General features: G+C 35.1%; 1 protein-coding gene across 5 annotated transcripts in view; it reads right to left on the reverse strand.

Moving 5' to 3' along the window:
- Positions 1–19,716, reverse strand: part of LOC141452433 (uncharacterized protein CG43867) — a 488,462-nt gene that overhangs the window by 414,210 nt on the left and 54,536 nt on the right. For 4 of the 5 annotated variants that reach the window (XM_074124583.1, XM_074124582.1, XM_074124580.1 and 1 more), the window contains exon 2: positions 7,826–7,877. The exons of the other annotated variant lie outside the window; for it this stretch is intronic. The gene's annotated coding sequence lies outside the window, so the exon portion shown is untranslated. The remainder of the gene's footprint in view (positions 1–7,825; positions 7,878–19,716) is intronic. 5 annotated transcript variants of the gene reach the window in all.

Consider the following 19,716-nt stretch of genomic DNA (forward strand, 5'->3'; position numbering starts at 1 on the left):
TTGGAAGTAAAAATTCTGGAACTTTTTGCAGATCGATTTTTGAACACCGTCAAAAATGAGTCCATAGAGATTAACTGGTAATTTTGATTTTCCTTTCTTTGCAGTGTACCTAGAACGCATAAGAAACACCCAAAAATGTATCCAAAGTAAATTATTTAACCATAATGTTAAAGTATTCTTCAAATTTAATGTCATTTTAAGGTGCAGTAGCTCTAGAAAGGTGATGCCCATAAAAAAAAAAAAAAAAAAATAGATATGCAAATCAGATACACGTTGATTGAATTCTGATGAGTAAATTCGCTGATCACTTGAACAACAGAGCACCCCGTACATGAGTGATGGATTTGTAAAACAAAACACGACAGTTCCAGACCCTGCTTCATATCATCCAAAAATAAAACACGCCCCTCCACAGCCTCCTCTATCTTGTCAACACAATATTCTCCGCTGTACAAGTTTAACACGGATTTTGAGCTGGAGAAAATTAAATTAGGCTATATGAATGGTGTAAAATTTCTACCGATTCACTGCTAAAATCAGTTTATTAACTGTGCCACTCTACAGTTTAAATTAATTGATGTACAAGATAGAATTATAATTTGAATATTCATTTTAAATTAAGTTTTCAGGATATCAATAACCTTTGTACGTAAGTAAATTCACGAAGTTTGTGTCCCATTTAGAAATCAATTACTACCATTTGCTAACTCTAAATTGATGTCATTGTCACCAGAACACGTCAGAGAGAAGATTTGGTATTTATTTATATTCACTGGGTATTAAAGGAGTTTTGTTTGCTTTGGGATAATATTTTTTGATAGAATTTTGGTATTTAAAAGAAAGTAAGGAAACAAAAGACGAATAGTTCTGTTTTGTGTATCAGCTTCACAACTCGTCTGTTTGGTTTTTTATCCTTAAGTACCGTAATTTAATAAATAAAAGAACAAAAGAAATTTAAAAATATTCAGTTTCCACGAGCGTAGCAAAAAGCATCGCATAATTATTTGTCAAGGTGATGAAATAGCTATTTTATTATTTTTATTTTATACGAGGGTCGTTTGAAAAGTCCGTGCAAAGTCAGAGAGATAGCACCACTGGCGCGTATCGAGGTTATGTTTAGTTAGTAGCATCTCTTGGAAGAACACACACCAAGTTTCAGCCAGATCGGTCTATTTCTTTGAGTTTGGCATTCGTTTGAATCGAGGAGGAAGTCGAGTGATTTTCAAAAAATGGGCGAAAAAGAATTTCGTGTGTTGATTAAACACTACTTTATGAAAGGCAAAACGCCTTAGGAGACTAAAGAGAAGCTTGATAAACATTATGGTGACTCTTACCTTCGATTAGAACAGTTTATAAGTGGTTTCAAAATTTTCGGAGTGGCCATATGGGCACAAGTGACGCTGAACGTTCTGGACGCCCTGTTGAGGTTACTACTCCAGAAATCATTGATAAAATCCATCACCAAGATGGGTGCCGCGATTGCTCACGCTTGACCAAAAACGAAATCGTGTGAAGTGTTGCAAAGACGGTTTGCAGCTGTTCCAGAAGAATCCGCAGGACTTTAAGCGTCGTTTCGTCACTGTGGATGAAACATGGATACATCACTACACTCCTGAGACCAAAGAACAATCTAAACAATGGGTTACCAAGGAGGGGGAATCTGCGCCAAAAAAGGCGAAGACCGTTCCTTCGGCCGGACAGATTATGGCGACTGTCTTTTGGGATTCGCAAGGAATAATCCTCATCGACTATCTGGAAAAGGGTAAAACTATTACAGGTGCATATTATTCATCGTTATTGGACCGTTTGAAAACCGAGCTGCAAGAAAAACGCCCACGATTGGCCCACAAAAAAGTCCTTTTCCATCACGACAACGCACCAGCTCACACCTCAGCAGTTGTGGTCGCAAAATTAATGGAAATAGGGTTCCAACTCGTTTCACATCCCCCCTATTCTCCAGACTTGGCTCCCTCGGACTATTATTTGTTCCCCAATATGAAGAAATGGCTGGCGGGAAAAAGATTTAATTCAAACCAGGAGGTGATTGCAGAAACGAATGGCTATTTTTCAGACTTGGACAAATCCTATTATTCGGAAGGGATCAACAAACTAGAGCAGCGTTGGACGAAGTGTATAAGCCTTAAAGGAGACTATGTTGAAAAATAAAAAAGGTTTACCCCAAAAAATTAAGTAGTTTTTATTTTTGCACGGACTTTTCAAACGACCCTCGTATTTAATGTGCTCTCTTTACAAACAACAATGTCCACCACCGGACAGTGAGCTGTAAGAAGGTCCTAGGAAAAGAAAATCTAAGAGGCTCTCAGCTGGATTCGAACCCAGAATCTTTGCGTGGGAATCCAATACGCGAACCGCATAGCTATTCCCTTCCCTTATTATTACTATTACAGTACTACCTCGATTAACCGGGCTGACCTCCGGCTATACCAACCCCGGAAAACTGAAATCCCGGTTAAACCGAATACACAGTATTACATAATAACATACATTACTGTTTCGTCCCAGAGATGTAATATGAAAATATTACATATAGGTAACCGGTGAAGTTGAAAATCAACCATTTACGACACGTAAATCCCATGGTCTTTTGTAATTGCACCATATTTTGGGTTTTTACATAAATACATACATACATAATGACCCTTCAAGAAAATCAGGTATAAAAGAGTTGCTGCCACGCCTAAAATTATGTTACATCGGAAGTCAAAAAAATTTTCCTGTCGCCACCGAAAATTAACTTTTGTTTCGGCGCCGATCTGAGGTGTTCTTATGATGACTCAACATGTTCCCGGTTAATCCTAATCCCGGTTAACCGAGATTGCACTGTATCTATTATTATTATCTTATATTTTTTTTTCATTATTATTATTCAAGACGCATCAACATCTGAAATCATTGATGTTCGGAGCATTTTCCAGCGCTCTGCCGCTTTTCGTACAGTGTTCTCTTGTTAAAGACAACACAGTCCCATTATCCGACAGTGATCTGTTTAAGAAGCTCCTAGGAAGAGAAAATCTAAGAAGCAGCAGCTGGATTCGAACCCAGAATCTTTGCGTGGGAATCCAATGCGCTAACCGCATAGCTATTCCCTTCCCTTATTATTATTATTATTACTATTATTATTATTATCTCATAATTTTTTATTTATTTATTCAAGACGCATCAACATCTGAAATCATTGACGTTCGGAGCATTTTCCAGTGCACTTTTTGTACAGTGTTCTCTCGTTACAGGCAACGCAGCCCATCATACGACAGGGATCTGTTTTAGAAGCTCCTAGAAAGAGAAAAACCTGAAGGGATCGGCAGCTGGATTCGAACCCAGCATCTTCACATTTGGAATCCAGAATATGCGTCAACTACCTACTCTTATAAAATAGCTATTATTTAATTCCAAAATACTACAAAACTTAGAAAAAAAGAGTTTTTTCTGCAACCATGTCGGGAAGTTCTCATTACTCAATTAAAATCAGCTGTGTAATGCCCAACTTCCCACACTAGTAGGGAAAAATTCCCATTAGTGTCACTTTCCGCACTAATGTGTGGAAAAACATTATTGTGCTTCCTTGATATAAGAAGTTTTGTTATTAACATAAATATTTTCTGTAAAACTTTAATAAGCTTATTTAACGTAACTAAATAATTAAAAAACGAATATTAAAAAATAAAATAAAAATTGAAAGGAATATAGAAATAAAAATAATACTTTAATAAATAATTAGATATTTTTAATTATAACAGTTAAAAAGGTTATAGAGTTACCTTATAGAAATTTAAAATGGATTCTAGTGATGCCTGTTTAGAAAACACTCCTCCATCAATAAAAGAAACAGCAGAAAATGTAATAAGTAATGTAAATACGTAAGTAATGTAAATAATTGTAATATAACAATAAATGTTTATAATAAATAAATTACTTTTTGTAGACCGTAAAAATGAAATTTTTAATTTTATTAGTTAATAAATGGTTGCAGAAAAAATATAATATTTAACTCTAGTGTAAAGTATTTTCCTCACACTCGGCAATTTGCACTTGCACTCGCCTCGCTTCGCTCGCTCGTGCGTGCAAACCCTGCCTCGCGTGAGGAAAAGTACTACTTTCCACACTTGTTAAATAAATAACTATTTTTATTAGTATTATTATTTCCATTCGGACGTTACCAGTCACTATTTTTAAAACATAATTATAGTTTTTCACTAGAAATGCATATTTTAAATTCTGGAAAAAAAGAAGTTAACTATGTTTTCTTATAAGATATTTTGTAGCTATATTTACAATATTCAACAACAGTTTACCATGAAAGATTAAAGTTCAATTAAAAATTAATAATAAACTATACACGATTTACTATAATATTAGATGATAAACAAAAGAACCCATGATCTGCTGACGAAAGAGAGGAATTATAATTTAAGACGACTAAAGTATAATGCAGAACATCTTTGACGCACAGGGATCAAGGAGAATAACTTTATAAAATATTTATACCAACACACATTCAGAATGTAAGAAGATAAACATAAGTTAGCGATGCAGGTGTGAGTGAAGCCTTCTAGACTGCATTAAAAACAAATAGCAACATAATGCTAAAGTGAAGAAGAGGTAAAGTGTGTGCAGGTTATGAAGGGTAGAAAAGAATATCTATAACGTGTAGATTATAATGGAATGTGTATAACAACTATGTGTATAACATTAAGATAGAGCTAATGACGATTTTATGTAGTTATCTAAATATCCACTTAAAGAGTGGTTGGGGGGCTAACTATACTTTAATATCCAAACTTTGCTGTTTTTAATGTACTTCATTCACCACATGCATTCATGTTAACCGTTCAATGCCTCATTATAATTCGGCTGAAGATTGTTATAGACCGGTTCACCACTTTAGCCTTTTTAGCAATGCAAGATATCGGTGGGCACTATTTATATTTTGAGTCTAATAATAAAAAAAACAGTAATTTGTCATTGAAAATGACTTTATTGTTTTTCAAAATATTCTCCTTTATGATCTATACACTTCTGCATGCGTTCGAACCACTTATCAAAGCATTTTTTCCATTCCGCTTGAGACAACTCCAAAACATGGTTTTCTGAATGCATCAACGGCTTCTTCTGCCGACGAATATCGTTGTCCACGTAATTTATTCTTGACGTTCGGAAACAAAAAAGAAGTCATTTGGTGCCAAATCAGGACTGAACGGCGGATGACCCATTAATTCGATTTTTTGAGTGCTCAAATATGTCGGTTGTTAGACGAGATGTGTGTGACAGCTGGCATTGTCTTGATGAAGAATGATCCGACGACAGCTTGTTTGTTTTCCTTATTTCATCGAAGACTTCCAGCAAACAAATGGTTGTGTACCATTCAGAATTGTCCGTTCTAAGTTCCTCTAAAGGCACTGTTGCCACATGACCAGTTTTTCCGAAAAAACAGGCGACCATTTGTTTCGAAGTGCTTCGAGCGCGAACAACTTTTGTTAGATTTGGTTCATCTTGAAACACCCATACAGTCGACTGCTGTTTAGTTTCCGGCTCATACGCATATATCCATGATTCGTCACCTGTTACAATCTTATACACGTCTTTTGGAGCAGCGCCATTGTATTTCTTAAGCATTTGTTTGCACCAATCGACACGAGCATCTTTTTGAGATTTTGTCAGATTATGTGGGATCCAACGAGAATAAACCTTTTTCACGGCTAAATGATCATGCAATATTTTATATATGCTGGTGGAACTAATGCCTAAGGTTGCCTCAATCTTACAGTATGTCACATGAAGATCTTGCATTATTAGTTTTTGCACAGCATCAATGTTTTCTGACACAACAACTGATTTTGGACGACATTCACGACTTTCGTCGGTGAGCGAACGACGACCACGATTGAATTCGTTAAACCAGCGTTTCACAGTGGCAAAGGATGGGGCTTTATCGCCGAAAGTGGAAGTAAGTTGATCGATGCACTCCTGTCTTGATAATCCAAGTCGAAAGTCGTAATAAATCATTGCACGAAAATTTTGACGAGTTAATTCCATTTTTTCGCTGAAACACAATTTTCAAGTGACTGTAAACAACACAAATCGCGCTCCAATAACAAACCGTTCTGAAGAAGGTTATGGTCAAAAATGTCAAACTTTCAAGTGGAAACGTCAGATAGCACCTAACAACACTCAGTGTTGCCAAGGCTTAAAATATAAGTAGTGCCCCATGTTAATTACAAACATGAAGTACCAATGTACAATTACATTACAACCTTCATCATAAAGTATATGGGACGCTTAGAATGGGAACGATAAAGAATGAAGAGATAAAGGATGGAAAAACCTGCAGCTAGAAAGGAGAAAGAGCAGGATATGTTTGAATTCTTTTTTTGTCTGTAGGGTATAGAAGTATCTGTAGGAGGCTATATCGCGGCAAATTGAATTAGGATGACAGTCTAGGATGGTAAAAGGAGTTTCAGCAGACGATTTTGGATGTAGGAGTGTACTGGGGAATAATGGATGCGAGTCAATTTTAGAGCGTCCAGAAGAGTAAGTCGCGAGTCTGAGGAATTGGTTCTGTGTTGATATTATTATAGGTTGGGCTCCAGGCGGAGCAACAAGTAAAGATACCGGTGGAAGTATCAAATAATAAGTGCAGCAATAGAAGCACTTTAAGTCCAACAGAAATGACATCAAAATAAAGTGAAAAACCAGTACCCACTGTCAGATAATCTTGGACCTTACATGGGGTAGACGAAGATTTTGTATCAGGGTACTGTACTTTATCAGGTGGACAGAGAAATCTTTAAACAGAACACTGACACTAACTTTAATTAGAAATATTTGAATCGCTGCACAGATTTTTTGAACAACATTCTAGAAACTTAAATAATGTTTCGATAATTCTTTATAAAATAGAATGGAATAGAGTATACTGCTATTTATTGAAATATTTTCATTGAAAACACAAGAAAGTTAACTTAGATAAGTGATTTTCAAATTAAAAAGTAAAATCTGTGACATGAGCAAGAAAATAACCACGTTCAGCTTAATGCCGGGGCCTCCTAGATAGATAATGGATAAATAGAGAAATAAAAATACAGATGGCCAATGCTTGTTGAGTTGAGATCCAACGGCATTAGCAAAAAAAAACTCTGAGCTATCTTTTTTATTGCGACTTTCAATGCGTAATTCTTCACGAATTCGTTACATAAAATCATAATATTACTGCCCAAACTAGAATGGAGGTTCTAAAAAACAATGATGGCAGGTAATATTCCAAATTTCAGCGAGAGAAAAAAAAAATCCAACATTTCAATCGTTTCAAAACTTTTTTATTTTTAATCTAAACTTTGGCTGAAATAAGAAAATAATAATACATTCACAATATTATTATTATAACTAAAAGGTTCTTTTATTAAAGAAATATTTTAAGCTGCTACACTTTAACGATAAATACGATAAGCTATAGATTAATAACGACAATAAATTAAAATGCAACCAATTTTTTAGATTTATTGTATAATAAAACGCGAATGGTAAACTACGAAAATGTAACTTCAAAAAAAGAAGAAGTAATAATGTGGTTATAACAGAGGAGGGGATCGATTAAACTTAATATAAAGATCTTGCGCAGTTGCTTATATTAAGGTCAAAGTTCATTAACTTTAATTTTCTGACAACTACTATACATTTATTATAACTCATCTTTGGGTTAAAAACATCGTAAAAATGTTTTAAACCAGTACAGCTAAGCTGTTTTTGCTTGTGTTCTTATTTAAACAAAAAAGAATAGTTAATTCTTAGAAATGAAATATTTGTTTACCTTTGTTTCTAATTTATAATTGCACATTTCACCAACAACTGCTGACTGTGACCTGAAATAAATATTTAATATTAAGTAATTGAATGAAGATAATTTAATTTAGTAAAAAAAAAAACAGGAACTAAATTTGTTTCTTGAAGTTAGATGGAAGATAAACATGTAAACAATGGCGGCATACATTTCTTAAAATAGACACAATGGGGACTTGATTGATAACTTCCTGTACATTAAGCGCTCAACTTATTAAATGTTATCAAATATAAATGGATTATTTATTAAAAATAATAGAGAATTGTCACGAATATTTTAGTCTTGATTGTTTTGTAGTAACGTGGAATTAGATTTAAAATACTTATACCTGAATACACTTTAATATTAAATGAGAAAGGCTAATTCCATTAATCTAAATGATGTAGTGTCCACAGAACTAGGGAATCCAAAAAGTTGGATAAAATGGCTGGGTTGAAAGGATAAAAGAAAAGGCAGGAGTTTGAAGGTCAGCAGCAAGTGGTAAGAAGTCCTTGTTTGGTAGTAAATAGAACATTAGAGGAAGGACCATCAATTCCTTAACCCTCCACCCAAAAGTACTCTACACGAAGTTTATCAGCCAAAAAGGTTTACATTAAAAGCTGTATTTGCGTCAATACATCTACAAAGTTTAAAATACAATAAATCATTGTAAAAAATCAGATTTTAATAGAAAACTTGAAAAAATTATTAAAAATAGATCATGCAAAATGGTATTTCCGGTTGACCAATTTTCTTCAAATATGGAATTTTACGTTTCACATTTAATCCTAATTAATGTTTAGTAGGCAGTAAGTCCATATATTACAGCGAACTGGCATTCTACCAGAGTGACCCACCACCCCCTCCCCCAAAAGTGCCCTTAATCAAATGATTCAAGGAAAATGTTTCCTATAAAAGTTATAGAACTATTTGAGAGCTATAATTATACCAAGTTTGAAGAAAATCGGAAAAGCGGTTTTTGAAATAAAGTGAAAAAAGTGAAAAATCTATTCAGTAAAGTGGTACTTCCGGTGGGCCTATTTTGATCAAAAATTTATTACCACTTCCGGTGGTGACTCTTAAACGAAATATCAATTTTGAAGTTTCTACGACTATCCGTTCCTGAGATATAGCGGATAAACTAAGTACAGAGCAGTAAAGTCAGTCCAAACCTATGGCATCAAGGCACGTTGGGTTAGAGAACTTGAAATTCTAGGAATTCCAGATCTGTAACCCAACGTGCCTTAGCCGTGCTTTTTAATAACACTTTTCTCTCTCTTCTCTCTGACAAGCCGAATGAGATCGGTTATTGTCGGTTATTTTCGTCACAATTAATATTTATTTTTATTTCCAATTTAATATTTAACTTCTTATATGCACACTCACACGATTTTCTTTCTTTTTCATTTCTAACAAGCCGAATGCGATCGGTTATTGTCGGAAATTTTCGGCACAATTAATATTTATTTTAATTTCCAATTTAATATTTAACATCTTATATGCACACTCACACGATTTTCTTACTCTTATTTCTAACGAAACGAATATGATCGGGTTTTGACGGCAATTTTCGGCACAATTAATATTTATTTTTATTTCCAATTTAATATTTAACTTCTAATAAGCACATTCACACGACTTCCTGTTATTGATACCTATGTAGTTAGGTATTCTTCTATTTACCAAATAGTATTACCTTAAATTACCAAGTACCAATTTAGTATTTGACCGTCATTCTCATTATGATCCCCTGGTTGGTAATGGGGGCGGAAATAGCTTTTTTCTAATGCTGAAGTTTTAACTAGAAGAAATGAAAATAGCTAGTTCAACTCCTGAGCAACAATATAACTATTTTACTACGGTTTTTAGGTCTTTATAAGTTTTCATATTAAATCTCGTAGGGGTAATTTTTCAATTAAAAATGATTGCCTCTAAAAAAACAGCCACTCTAAATGGGCGGTATACCAAATTGAAAAATAAAATAAGAAAATGCTAAAAAAAAAATCCCCGATGGAAACAAATAAATTAATTACTTGGAAAAACTCACTCCAAACTCCAAGCAATCAAAATAAACTAACCAATGATATTTTAATAACTAATATCTACCATAAACAAATATTCCTTTATTAAAACGGAAATGTTCATAAACCACAATGGACTCGATTAAAACCAAAACAATGTATACATAGGACTAACCAACGTTTCTGTATACAAATGGAATTTAATACAGATTCTGTTGTGTGTGTGTATATTTATATAAATACCGAACATTTCAAGAGAAACAAGAATAAATATTAATAAAGAAAGTTGATAAATATAAATAAACATAAATAACAAGAAAGTGAAGTAAAATATTGTGGAGTATTTATTTTGGTTTTAACCATTATTTATTTACAATTAATTTAGTCTATTTCTCGTGATGTTAAGAATTTATTGAATCGCGCAGATTTCATTTTGCACTTTCGCCGGACATATTCGTTTTAAAATTCTCTGAGAATGAAAATGAGATTTTTACAATTTTCTCTCACTTCTCTTCTCTCTCATTGTCAGTCTGTCTGTCTTAATTTTAACCCAAACATTGAATTGCTGAAAAGGCGACAATATTTTTTGGTCCTAAATTAGCCAATAGGGAAAGTTACACTTTACAGAATAAATTTTCTGTTTTTTAAATTATTTTTTATGTATCGAAAAAAACACTCTTACAATTTGTTTCTAAACTTATGTTTTAATTGAAACTTTTTTCCAGGAAATTCGTTTAAATGCTCTTTTGAGAAAGCGAATAATTTGTCTGATCTCTCTAAAGTGCTATCCCAGTACGTCATACTCTCTAGGCACCTTATAATATTAATAGAGCATCAAAATATAGAACTAAATTTCCTAATTTGACGAATATCAACAGATCGAAAGGTGATACTTTACTGTAACTTTTTTGAAATGTTCTAAGAGAAGCATAAAACAGTAACCAGAAAAAATTAATAGAGATCACAAACATTTTTTTTTACTTCCCCCACTTTTTTTAAACAGTATTTTGCATCGTTTATAACATTTTTTAAAATAAATTATTAGTAATTAATAACCAAAAATTATTATTATTGTTCATTGTTTTTTGGTGACTGATTCATTAAATCCAATGGGATGAAATTAATAATTTTGTTATTGATAAGGTATTTTTACATTGTTATTATTAAGTTGGTGTATCTTCTGTCTTGTCTGCTTATGAACTCATATGTAATATGATATAATTATATAGAATTAAAACTGTCCGGTAGGACAGTTGTATAAGGGTTGATCATCAAAAACTGCACGAAAAAGCGTTAGGTTTAAAAACACCCAACTTTGACAATTTTTTTCTCTTTTTCTATAAAAGATAAAATTCCCAAATTTTCTTTAAAATAAAGGGCAAATCCTCCTTTATAACTGTAATTTTTTTGCAACAACCCAGATCTAATAGGTTTCGAGAAAAAAGTTGCCGAAAATGAGCAAAAACGGCTTTTTCAAAAAATGTTCTTGTTCTTGTTGTTGTTCTTCTTCTTCTTGTTGTTGTTGTTACCTTTTTTGTAACCAACGTATAGATAATAAGGCCTGAAGATGACCTACTCCTCAGGTCGAAAGCTCGGCATAATTATAAAAGAATTCGTTTTTCTTCTTTTTTTATTTATCCTTTTAAAGAAATTTACACCTACAGGGTACAATAAGTAAATGCGATAAGTGTAAATAAATATCGTGGCAGACGTGAATGGCGGACATCCAGTGATGGCCGCCATTAGTCACCCAGTTGGTCACGGGGCCAACGGCGCCTCAGCCGTCTTCGAGGATTGGAGGGTAGAGTAGTTGAAGATAAATTTGTAGCTAAAGGGTTGGGATGAAATGAGAGTTTATATCGAATTTTGGCAAGTTCGGAGATGAGTGGAATTTGGAGATCTGTGTGGATTGTGTGGTTGCTAACATAGAATGGAGCGTCTACTATGCGACGGAATATTTTAGATTGGAGTGTTTGCAGTCTATTGATGTTGGATTCTTTTAGCTGTTCCGTAAAGTTCGAGTCCGTAAGTCCATATTGGTGTGAGAAGAGCTGTATAGAGTCGTCGTTTGTTCTGTAGTGAGAGTTTTGAGCGTTTGTCGAGTAGTCTGGCTAGAAGTTTGTATCGTTTGTTTAGTTCGGTACGTTTAAGTCTCGTATGGGGGTTCCCAGGTAAGTCTCTTGTCTAGGTACATTCCAAGGTACCGCACATAAAAGAATTCATGACTGAAATTGGCATATTTTTTTTTTATATATCCTAAAAATTATGATTTTTAGAGTTTAATTCCAAAAGTACGTGTAGACTGTCACGTTTAACACGAAATGGTGACGTTCAAGAAATCATGACGCAAAAAAGAAGTCACTGATAGAATTGTAATCAATGATAGCATAAATTAATAAATAATTACAAGTTATTAAAATATGGAGAGAACTAATCACGTCACAACAGTGGGGAGGGGTCACCATTTCCGCTCTGGAAATGAATCATAAGTTGGTATTCCTATGAAATTGTAGCCTTAATGCTTTTTTTTCAATTAACTTAGCAGAATTTATATTCACGGTGTTACAGTTAAACAAAGTGAGGCTCCATGAGTGAAAGGAGATCAGTATATCGGTAATTCGATTCAGTTAGCTGCCCATTTCCGTTTTGGCTTCTGACTTTGTTTATAAACTCATCATAGGGTTTCTTCGTAGCACCCAATTGGAAAAATTAAAACGTTCTACTTTCTGCTGTTTCTTCCGTTTTTGAGAAATGATTTTCACTCAAATTTACTTACAGGTTTTGATTAGTAAGAGATAGAATACAGGCGGGGATTGCTCTATAAACTGTCATGAAATCAATGGCTACAAACTGAAAGCTCTCTGCAGTGTAAGGTATAATCTGTATAAAGAATACCAGGTAACATCTTTGTTCAGAATAGTAAGCTAGATGCGAACTCTATTGGCAAGGGAACGGATTAGCTGAGTGGTTAGCGAATACTGGATTCCAGTGCGGAGATAGCGGGTTCGAATCCAGCTGCTGGCCCCTTAGATTTTCTCTTTCTGGGTGCTCCTTACAGCTCACTGTCCGGTGATGGGGACAGTGCACTGAAAAAAGCTTCGGGCGCCAACAACTTCAGCTGTTTACGCGCCTTAAATACCCCCCAATATATATATTGGTTGGCTAATTACAATAAGTGATGGTCTACTGTACTTACAATAAAAAAATTGTGCTCATCGTCCAATAGAAACCAGAGAGAGGATGTCTTAACAGTTCATCGCAATTTACCCGAATTATAAAAGAGTTCCATTAAATATAAATGTATAGGTTTCGTGACCGTAAATTGTTAATCTTAGGATTCGAGATTGGCAACTTAAGATCGTCTTTTTGCCAACGTTTCGACAAATATATTGTCTTCTTCAGGGCTTGGCTATGCGGGTTGGTTGAGTTACAGAAAACTGTAATAATAATAATAAAAATAAAACTGAAATTGGGAATGATCATTTTTCCTCTAGGATCTAAACACACATGAATTAAACGCAACTCTCCCAAAATTAACAAATAATTATTAAATTCAGTTTTCTGTAACTCAACCAACCCGCATAGCCACGCCCTGAAGAAGACAATATATTAGTCGAAACGTTGGCAAAAAGACGAGTTTGATTTTTATTTGACCGATTCCTCGCCAATCTCAAATCCTAAGTTCCGTTAAAGGTTCCGTCAAAGAAGGACATGTTAAGGTAACGATGAATTCATAGCCTACTTGAACACAAAAGACTGTTCTAGAATTATAAACTTCTGAAAAATTGCACGGAACTATAAGTTAAGCGTCTACTAAATTTTAGAATATTTTATTGCTTCATTATAGGCGCCACTGTAGCCGAGCGGTTAAGAGGCGAGACCTGTAAAGCTTAATATGTATTGTGGTACTCAGTTCGATTCCCCGGTCTTAGGCCTTGGATTTTATTTAATGGTTAATAAAAGAACAGCAAAGTATGTTTGCTAGTCACCTCCGTCCACGACATCTAATTGTTAGTTGGACGTAAAGCCGGCCTGAAAAAATAGGCAGTTACTTTACTTAACTACTTTACATTTCTATTGCTTTATTATTTTGTATCCCTAAATTTATGGATTGTTACATTTATTTTTCTTAAATATTTGAAATTTGTTCAAGACAACCACTCAGTAGGTCAGTTGGACCATGAATATATGCCTAAAAATACAAAAGAAATGTACCATTGCAAGTTATTTGTTTTTTTACAAATATACTCAAAAGAAAGACAACTTATTATTACTAAACTGAATACACTGAAATTCTCAAAAACTTGTTAATTGGGAAAGAATTTCGAAAAAAAAAAGAGATATTTATCCCACCATCCATTTTAATATTCTCTAGTAATGATAGTTTTACTAGTTAGTTCTAGTTTACTAGTTTATAAGGTAGATAGTTCTCTAACCTGTGAGAATCGATTCAGTGGCAAATTATTAATTCCTTTTGATTCAGGCTATACCCTGAATAGAAACCAGAATTTAAATTTAAATTTAAAAATAAAATGGGAGCTTGCAGAAAAAAACTATAATTAATATACGAGTAACATTTAGAAAACGCTATAAATTTGTTGGTTTTAAAAACGTCATTCATAAAGTACAAGAATAGATTGTGAAGTGGAAAGAGTACTGGTGGAAGGAGGTAAGCAATAATTAAGAGGGGTGACTTTGTTTTAGTAGAGTTACGCCAAGCCATCACTACAGCAGCACCTCTGTCTACCGTTATCTTAATTAAATAAGGAGCTCTTCTAATTAAAGCACGGTCCATTTGACACGGAGGTCAGCATGTCTTAACCTGTTCACCCCTCAGCTATGGCGCCGACAAGTTAACCTTTAAGGAGGTTTCTTTACTATTTATTCAACTCTTCATTACTATTATCGTTGTTTTTTTTCGGTTTTGTTTCTAAATTCCCAGTTCAACTTTTGCATTTGTTTTTTTAAACTTTATTTCAACTGAACTTCCAAGCTTAAGTTACACTTCTTCTCTTCTACTACTACAACACTCTAAAAAGCTCGAGGAATAATAAAACATTCCTAATCAAACTGGGTTTTAATTAAAGATTCTCAAGACAACAACCCCCATGCCAGATCTTCGCCGCCTTGGTAGCGGCTAAGTGATTTGGCAAATTAAATTCATTACAGTTTAGCGCACCAAGAGGGAAATTGATAAAGCGACTCCTGAGCCAAGAATTTCATTCTATAGCTTAAACTTTCCCGTTTTATATAAACGGTTGAATTCTCTTGTACTCATCCAATAATTTTCATTGACTTTCTGTTTTTACTTACTCTTTATCTACTAAGGCTGGAAACATAGTGGAGCGGCGAGCAAAGCGGGAATGATAGCGAAGAGCAAAGCGGCGAAAACAAACACAAGTTAGCATATGGGACCGCGCATAGCGGGGAGCAAAGCGAAGATAGAGCAACGCTACCAAGAGAGAGTAGAGCAACGCGTTATGACATGTTCGATTTCTTCGCTCTCATCGCGCTCAATTTTTAAAGGTTAAAATGGTGTTATTGCTGCATTTATTGGCGTAGTTTTTTTAAAGAAACCTCTGTGGGACCAAAAGGATCCTCTACATCACAACCGATTTGAGTTGGATAAGAAATAGGACAGGATTAATGGGCTTAACATTGAAATTCGTCCTTTTCTTGATTAACATGCCTTCAACACAGGTTAGTATGTTGAAATAGACATTCGAAAATACGCACGAAACTTGCCAAGATGATCCCAAAGTTGTTGGTACAAAGTGATGGAATTCACCAAGTTCATGTCTAGTCCTGTTTATATCATGAACACTGCAATACCAAATTTTCAAGGAAGAATTTTCGTATAGAAATAATTCCTCCATCTTGTCTCGTCGAAAGGAGAACGCTACTAAACTCGTCACTATGTGCATGCGACTCTTTACTCGCTGCTCGTCGGTCTCTTTGATTTGAAGCAACTATCATCGCCGCTCCACTAAGTTTTCAGCCTAAAAACGCCCTCGGTAGCCGAACGGATAAAGGCGAGACCTGTAAAGCTAATATGTATACCACAGTATTGGGTTCGATTACCGTTCTAAGTCTTGTATTTTATTTATTTATTTATTTGGTTAAAGACAATTCCTAAGGAATCATATCCCTCCAATGCCCAAAGTCCAAGATTTCCTGCCCACCCAATCTCCCTCCCGAAGACCTCTAGAGGCCATTCCTTCGGTGATACCCTCCATCCCAGTTCTCCTAGGCCTTCCTTTTCCTTCCCCTCTCACTAGGAATGAAATCTATGATTTTCCTAGGCCGTCTATCTCCACTCATTCGCAACACGTGGCTGTACCATTTTTAACTTCCGTGTTTCAATGGAATAATTTTTTTTTGTAGTATTTCCGGATTAGGCACGTGCCATATCTTGGAGCTTCTTCTCCCGAAATCCATTTCTAAGGCCAATAGCCTATCTTCCATTTTCTTCGTTGGGCTCCAAGTTTCTGCCGCGTTATATTCGCCAAGAAAAGGTAGAAGAGCCCTTTTTTTCTTTAATCTCCATGCGGATAGATCTACTCCAAAGTACCGAGTTCAATAACTGGATAGCTTGCCTTCCCTTTACGATTTTCTTTTGGATATCTAATTCTGAAGACCCATTAGTTGATAACCAAGCACCCAGGTACTTAAACTCGCTACACGGATGCAGCTGTCAATAATTCACAATCAGGGATGTAGGGGAAGATCCACCTACCACCATATATTTCGTTTTGGACTTACAGACCTCTAAACCCCATTCTGAGTACGCTGCAAGCAGCTAACTCAACATATAAGATAGGTCCTCCTCATCTTCAGCAATAAGCACTTGATCGTCTGCATACTGCAACGTATACAGGGTTTCTTCTCCCACGTTCACTCCCATTTTTGAAAATTTTCTCTTCCAATCATAGAGGGCTACATCGACGAAGGTGTTAAAGAGAACGGGTGAAACACAGCAACCTTGTCTGAATTCTTTTGATGTAGGAAACGATTCAGAAAGGCAGTTACCAAGTTTAACGGAACATTTGGCTTTCTTATAAATATTATGGATTTTATTTAATGTTTAATAAAAGAAATTTGCAGTAAAGTATGTTTACTAGACAACTTCGTCCACGACACCTAATTTGGTAGTTGGACGTAAAGCTGGCCTGAAAAAATAAGCATCACTTTACTTATACTCTTTCACTATATAGTAAGAAACAGTTTTAATTTAAAATGTGTCAACATGTGTGTGAAGCTTTTCTTTCAACACACTGCCAACCTCTGGACAATGTCCTTTCGTCACAATTAATATCCATCACCAGAAAGTGTGCTGTTAGAAGCTCCCTGAATCGTACAGATACATCGTAAATAACAACAACAAATGCAGAAAGTCCATTACCGAACAGTTGTAAGAAGTTTCTAGATGGAGAAAATTTAAGGGGGCCAGCAGCTGGATTCGAACCCAAGATTTCCGCGTTAGAATCCAGTACGCTCGCCAGTGAGCTAATCTGTTCTCAGTTATATTATTTATTCAATACAGAATTAACATTTTCTTAAAATACCAAAGACGGGAAAGACTTTATTCAACAAATTTCAAACTTAGGACAATCAGTTTCCAATCTACAATAAATTTCGCCAATGTTATTAACACCTGTAATAAAATAAACCTGCCAGCACTACCTGTTCAATTAAGGACACAATTAAATCGACATTGTTGAACTCTTATCTAGACCTCCAGTAGCATACTTTACTACAAGATTCATGGCATTCTAGCCCTATATACCGTGACTTGCTACGTTTCCATTAACAGCGTATCCCCTTCCTACCCTGGAATATAAATAAACTAAATTCACTCCCTTATCTACCCCTTAATATTATCAGCCAGTAATACAGATATCTTACTTATATCCAATGTGCCTCTAGCCTCTACTACTTTTTTTGTAACAAAATGCAAAGAACTTAATAAAAGAAAAAAAAAGTCATTTTTTAAAAAAGGTAGGAATTCGTTTAGTTAAAGTTAATTAAAATTCTAAATTGAATTAAACAATTTGAAGAATGCACGGAATCTTTTTTAATTATTAATATTTGATACACTTTCATGATAAAAAGTTAAAAAGAAGCAGTTTTATAAACACAAAGTATTTTCGTAAGGATTTTAATATCTTGATAAAAATCGTAATACTTATTTTAAGGTAACTGTAAAATAAATTTTAACATTAGACGAACTCATAAAAAAAAAACAACTCTACAGAGAAGATTTCTAAAAATTTAGATTTACTTCAAAATGGCGGTTTGAAACTAGAAGAAATTCTTGTGGAACAACTTTTAAGAACCGTTTACATTGCGTGGCCTAGAGCTTGACTTCTAATATCAAGTACCGCCAGGACAACACAGATTAGATTACTCAGACTTGCGACCAAAACTCTCCTCGACTCCACGAGACTCTTTCATAATCCCAGAACACTCCTTTATCTAAAACCATCTGCTGAAACTCCTTTCCTCTCTAGATTGCCGCCATCCTAATCCTCACAGCCGCGACAAAGTCTCCACCTACGATCCTTCCATTCCCTACAGGATACAAAAGAATCAAACATATCCTGTTCTACCTTTCTCTTCTGCGGGTTTCTATCCTTTTTTTTATATAATATTTAATTTATATATTTTGAAATAAAGTTTACTTTGACAAGCGATCTAAATTCTCACTACAGAATAAACGACTTATCTACACTATGATACTGAAACCTGCCTGAGGATTTACGGAATGGACCTTTGGGGCTCAGCCAAAGCTTCCAATATCTATAAAATCCAATCCTTCCAGTCAAAAACTCTGTCAAATCGCAAATACTCCTTGCTATGTCCCTAACTCTACCTTGCACCGAGATTTCCTTGTTCCTTATGTTACAGAAGCTGTAAGATCTCGCTACATTAAATTCCACACTTCAATTCAAATCCACTAATATCCAAACTTACTGCATTGCCTGGAAATACTCCAAGACGGTTGAAGCGCAGGTGGCCACGCGATCTTCTCTATGAAGTACGAGGGGGTACCCAAAAATAACCGGAATTGCGTTGCCGCGCATGGAGCTTATGTAGTACGCATTTCTGCCGCTAGACGTGTATAGCGCAATTCCTTGCCAGTTCAGTCCTGCCTGTGTTGTCTGCCTGGATTGTTCTGTTCATCTGCAGTGATTGTTTTTACCAGCGCTGTTTTGTTCTTTTTTCGTTTTTTATGATGGCAAGTTTAAGTGAACAACGTGCAGCTCTGAAATTTTGTTTTCTACTCGGCAAAAATGCTGCTGAAAGTGTTTTAATGTTGAAAACAGCTTACAAAGATGACGCTATGGGAAAAACTCAAGTATACGAGTGGTTTACTCGGTTTAAAAATGGCGACATGTCGATTGATGACAAACCTCGTTCTGGACGTCCATCAACTGCCCGAATCGACGAAAATGTTGAAAAAATTCGAGAGCTGGTGTTCACAGACCGTCGACAGACAATTGATCAACTGTCAGAGAGTAGTGGGTTATCTTGGAGCTCGGTTCAGCGAATTTTAACGGAAGATTTGGGGATGAAAAGGGTTGCTGCCAAGTTTGTTCCTCGAGTTCTGACTCAAAAAGAACATCGAGTTGAAACATGTCGTGCTTTGAAACAACAGCTTGAAACTGATCCAGACTTTCTGTCAAAGGTCATTACTGGTGATGAGTCATGGTGCTATGGTTATGACCCAGAAACAAAGCAACAGTCGAGCCAATGGAAGACGTCATCTTCACCCCGACCAAAAAAATGTCGCCAAGTCAAGTCAAACATCAAAACAATGCTCATTTGCTTTTTTGATGCCAAAGGCGTAGTCCATTCAGA

The sequence above is a fragment of the Rhodnius prolixus genome, unplaced genomic scaffold (assembly GCF_049639745.1).
Source record: "Rhodnius prolixus isolate KJV_2025 unplaced genomic scaffold, Rpr scaffold_3, whole genome shotgun sequence".
Classification (NCBI taxonomy): Eukaryota; Metazoa; Arthropoda; class Insecta; order Hemiptera; family Reduviidae; genus Rhodnius; species Rhodnius prolixus.